Source organism: Syzygium oleosum, unplaced genomic scaffold, assembly GCF_021117445.2.
Source record: "Syzygium oleosum isolate NSW1041296 unplaced genomic scaffold, Sole_v2.1 Sole_v2.65, whole genome shotgun sequence".
NCBI lineage: Eukaryota > Viridiplantae > Streptophyta > Magnoliopsida > Myrtales > Myrtaceae > Syzygium > Syzygium oleosum.
In genome coordinates, this window is record NW_026607549.1 from 279668 (window position 1) to 285696 (window position 6029).

Consider the following 6029-nt stretch of genomic DNA (forward strand, 5'->3'; position numbering starts at 1 on the left):
TTGAGCTCCCTGTAGATGACAAAAAGGAAGAACATATTAACAAAATGACATCAAGGACAGTAGATTAGGAATGATACTTTCCCTTATCTTTTACCAACTCCGTTGGGGATTTTGAGATCTTTCATCATCTTAGACTCATTTTGCTTCATTCTGCAAGACAAACAAACATGTTTATGAAATGCATGATATGCTCATGTTCTAGAGTGACCCAAATCAATTCATTTTATGGGTAGAATATCTTGACAGCATCTGCATTTACAGGATAGGCCAATTCTGTTCCAACCATATCTACAAGAATCAATACTCCTCCAGGAAGAAATTTCTTGACAACATATGGACTTTCATAATTTGGAGTGAATTTCCCACGGGGATTTGAATTATTGGGAACAACTTTTTTCACCACCAAATCTTCTACCTTAATAATATCTACAAGATATTATTGGGAATATCTGACCTTCTGATTGAAAGATTTAACAACTGTCCTTCGTTAGGCTTGTCCATGACATATAGCCCTTAATCTTTTTTCATCAATCATGTTGAGTTGTTCACATCTCTGTTGAATCCATTTAGCTTCTGAGAGCTTTAATTGAGATAATATCCTTAATGAAGGAATTTCCACTTCAATGGGTAATACTGCTTCCATTCCATATACCAAGGAAAATGGAGTTGCCTTACTTGATGCTCGAATTGAAGTTCGGTATGTCATTAGAGCATATGGCAACCTTTCATGCCAGTCATGATAATTATCAGCTGTCTTGGATAATATCTTTTTAATGTTCATGTTTGCCGTTTTCACTACTCCATTCATTTGTTGGCGATATGAAGACAAGTCCAAATGTTGAACATGAAAATGTTCAAGTAAATCATCCACAATTTTGTTGTTTAAATTTGACCCATTACCGGTGATGATTGCTTCTAGAACTCTATATCTAGCAATGATGTCACGTCTAATGAATCTTGCGACGTTCTTGGCGGTAACATTAGTATAAGAACTTACTTCAATCCACTTAATGAAATAATTAATTGCAACCAAGATGAAGCGATGTCCATTTGAGGCCCTGGGGTTAATTGGACCAATCATGTCGATGCCCCACATTGAAAATGGCCATGGTTTTGACATTTAATATAGTTCATTCGGTGGTGCATCGATTCTGTCCCCATAAACTTGACATTGGTGACAACATCCAACATGTTAGATGCAATCCGTTTCCATCATCATCCAATAATATCCTAGTCTCATGATCTTTCGGGCTAGGAGATGGCCATTCATGTGTGGCTCACATTCACCTTCATGGATTTCTTTCATGATTTGTTCAGCTTCTTTAGCATCGACATATCTTAATAAGACTAAATCAAATGATTTCTTGTAAAGAGTTTGACCGCTAAGGAAAAATTTGTTGGCTATTTACTTTATAAACTTTTTATCACTTGATTGGCTTCCTTCAGGAAATTCTCCAGTTTGGAGATACTTCTTGATATCATGAAACCATGATTCGTTATCAAACTCTACTTGAATTGCCATGCAATGTGCCTGTTGCTCAAGAATATTGATTCTTAATGTTTTTACATCCATACCATCTTCAGCTTGCAGTAGAGATAATAAAGTTGCAAGAGCATCTGCGAAATGATTCGTTATCAAATGTTATATCTTTAAATTCTTCCATCATTCATTTTAAGTATTTGTGATAAGGTATTAACTTGGTATCACGAGTTTGTCACTCACCCGTTATTTGCAATATGATGAGCATAGAATCTCCATATACTTACAGTCTCCTTACCTTCATTGAAAGAGCTAATTGTAAGCCAAGAATACATGCTTCATATTCAACAATGTTATTGGTGCACGGAAATGTCAACTTTGCAGATACTGGGTAATGTTAACCCTCTGAGGAAATCAGCACTGCCCCGGTCCCTGATCTAGATAAATTGGTTACACCATCAAAATACATTGTCCATTTATGATCGACCAATTCCAATATATGATTGTCAAATTGTTCCTCCTTAGGCTTAGTAGTGTTATGGGAATTCTCTACTAGCATGTCTGCTATTGCTCATCCTTTAACAGATTTTTGTGGTGAACTTCTGATATCAAATTCTAATAACAGACTTGCCACTTTGCTAATTTCCCGACCAAGGAGGATTTCTCAAGTAAATACTTGATCAGGTTGTTTTTAGTCACTAGCAAGATTTGGTGATGAAGGGTGTATTGCCTTAATCTGTGCAACACCCAGATTAGTGCAATATATGTCTTTGCAATTGCCGGGTAATTCATCTCTGATACCGTGAATTTCTTACTCAAATAGTTAATGTCTTGTTCCTTACCATCATCTGGTCTTCTTGGACAAGCACCGCTCCTAACAACTCATGGTAAATTGTCAAGTATAAGATCAATAGAATCTCTGGGATAAATGGTACAAGGACTGGTGGACATACCAGATACTCTTTGATCTTGTCAAAGGCTTGTTGACATTCTACGTCCCATTTCACTTTAGCATTTTTCTTCAGTAATTTGAAGAATGGTTTTACAGTTTCGAAAAGCTGATAGATGAAGCGAGCAATGTAATTCAACCGCCCTAATAAACTTCTCACCTCTTTTACTGTGGAAGGAGTCTTGAGATTATATATTGTCTTGATCTTTGGGGGATCTATTTTGATACCCCTGCTACTGACCACAAATCCTAGCAACTTGCCAAATTTTGCCCCAAATACACATTTATTGGGGTTTAACCTCAATTTGTATTTCTTGAGTCTTTCCAACAATTTCCAAAGCACTTCAACATGATCTTCCCTTTGTCTGGATTTTGCAATCATGTCATCCGCATATACTTCAATTTCTTTATGCATCATATCATAAAACAAAGTTACCATTGCCCTCTTATATGTGGCATCAGCATTTTTTAATCGAAAGGCATCACTTTATAATAGAATGTGTCCCATGGTGTAATGAAGGATATTTTCGCCTTATCCTCTTTCTTCATGAGGATTTGATTATATCCAGAGAAACCATCCATGAATGAAAACGTTTCAAATCCAGCAGTACTATCCACTAGTACATCGATGTGTGGAAGGGAAAAATCATCCTTGGGACTTGCTTTATTTAAGTCGTAATAATCAATGCAAACCCGAACTCGTCCATCTTTCTTCAATACGGGGACTATGTTAGCAACTCATTCTGGATATGGTACTACTTCAATGAATCCAACCTTAAGCAGTTCCATCACTTCCTCTTCTATTTTCTTTGCCAATTCCGGCTTTATTCGCCGAAGTTTTTGCTTCTTTGGAGGAATGCTCGAATCGATTGATAAAGCATGTTCAACTATGTTTGGATCAAGGCCTGACATGTCGGCATAGAACCATGCGAAGATATCTTGATATTTTTTGAGTAAATCAATAATTCTCTTTGCTTTTGCGGAAGAAAGACTTTCTCCAATCTTAACTTCTTTGAGATTCTCCTCATCGCCCAAATTGACGGTAACTGTTTTCTCTAATGTAAGTGGTTTTGATTCTTCATGATGAATCCATTCCTTCTTGACCTATTCTTCATCCTTGTCACCCTCTTCGATTTCACAAGTGATTTCCTCTAAAGGATTTGGGCCACATAAGAACTTATTATGAATATGCAAATGCTCATGCCTGACATGCAACAAACATAGTTAGTAATTGCATATGAAGTATAATGATGCATGAGGTTTTATGGAAAGTCTTTTTGGAGATCTATTTTGAAATCCATTTTGAAAGAACAGAAAGATAGAGCTAGTCCTTGTATCCTTAAACCTACTTGCTCTTAAAAACCATTTTCGCAATTAGGATGAGCAATACAGAAACCCAAAGCCTCAAGCCTCATAAGTGAAGGCAATATTCATCATAGGTTTGGTTTTGTTTCTATATGTTCTTAACAAAATAATGAACACTTTTATTGAATTGAAAAATGTGATTACAACTATATCAATCGGAATGTAAATTGAAACTGAATTGAAATTGTATACAAAATTGAAATGAAACTGGAAACTAAGAAAACAACAATGCAATGGAAATGATAACAGAACAAGTAAAGATTTGAAAGAATCCTTCTACTCCATTGAGTAAGTATCTTTCATCTCAGTTATGATGACATTAACAGCATTCTCCCCAAATAATTCCTGCAATGCGGGTTTTTCTTCCACATGGATATTCTCTTCTTGGAGTAGCTTAGAAGGACCAAGAAAAATTTCCTTGATGTGGATTTGATAATAGGGAAGCTCTTTGGCCTTACCCTTCCATATTGACGGATTGATAACATGATCACCTCAGCTTCTATAGCCTCCATGACTCTTTTGACCTCGGCCTTGACCTCCATGATGATTATTAGAATTCTCCGTGATATAACCAACCCCATATCTCTTCTTAGTAGCAAGTAGGATGACAGGTTCCTTAATTCCTTGGGCTTTTGATCCTAATCCGTCACTAGGAGCGAATCCATATTGGCATAACACATTCCCTGCCATAATGGATAATGTTGAGAGTTATGTGGACTTCAAGATACTACCGGCGGGGATTTGTATCATCATTTCGAATGAATGATAACTTGATTTTTTTTTTTACTTCATGCTCAATGTATGGTATTGCACTTTCTTTATAGGTAACAAAATCTGTCTCCCCATGTATGGTGATCATCTTGCCATTAATGGCAAACCGAACTTTCTGATGAAGACTTGAAAGGACAGTACCAGCCATATGAATCCAAGATCTACCTAGTAAGAGGTTGAAAGTCCTCGGAATATCTACCACTTAGAAATCAATCAGGAAGGGCATAGGGCCAATATTCACTTCAAGCTTAATATCGCCAATGACGTCTTTCTTCATTCCATCAAACGAGTGTATGGTCACCTTATAAGGTTTGACAAGCTCTTCGTTGACCCCCGAACGATGCAATGTGCTTAGCGGACACAAATTAAGTGCGGAGCCATTATCAATCAATACTCACGACACCTCCTTGCCTTTGCATCTAACGACAATATACAGGGCTTTGTTATGTGAATGTCCATCAATTGGGAAGTCCTTATCGGAAAAAGCGATCTAATCCTTTAGCAGAATGGTACCAACGAAATCTTCTAGTTGCACTTCGTTGATTGTCTTCGGAATATGAACTTCATTAAAAAGTTTCATAAGCACAATTTTATGACTATCTAAGGTTTTAAAGAGATCCAGCAAGAAAATTTGTGCCGGCATCTTTCTTAACTACTCAATCACTACATACTCACTTGTTTTCATGATCGAGAGTAGCTGTTTCACATCTTCTTCGATTACCCCTTTCTTCTCATGTTCACTCTCCTTAGGGACATAGCATTTTCCAAATCGAGTTATAGCATTAACTTCTTTAGGTGCGTAATCCCAGGATATGCACTTAGTATCAAACTTTTCTTTTGGAGGCAAAGTAATGATTACGGGCTGTGTCTCCTTTTCCTCGATCTTCAACTGATCAATTAGAAGTTGAATAGTGACTAATTCAACATAACATTCTTCCTCCTCATACTTATCCACTTCATCAAGTTTGATTAGAAATGATGTGATCATGGACACCATGCTTCTATCGGCTTCATCGACATCCATTCCACCCCAACCATCAGGTATGATCACTTTGTTCTTAAAAGCCCATGGAGAGGGTGTGTATTTGACACGGTAATTGTACCGACCGCTATCTTGACCCAAGAAGTCCACAATTTCATCTTGCTTTCGTGCTTTACGGACAAATCGCCTATCACCACGTCGACTCCTTTCTTTCTTTTTCTCCTCTCAATCTTCCTTTTCCTCGAGACTTAGCTTGTTAATGGGAACCTCATCCATACCACTCTATCCATCAGGCATGATAACCTCATTTTTAAATGCCCATGGTGGAGGGGTGTATTTGACACGGTAGTTATACTTACCGCTCTCCTGACCAAGTAGATCCACAGTTTCGCTTTGCTCGAGTGATGCTTGGGTAAAACGCCTTTCACCTTGACGGATCTTTTCTTTCTCTTTTTCATCTTCATTTGTCTCATCTTTAGGCT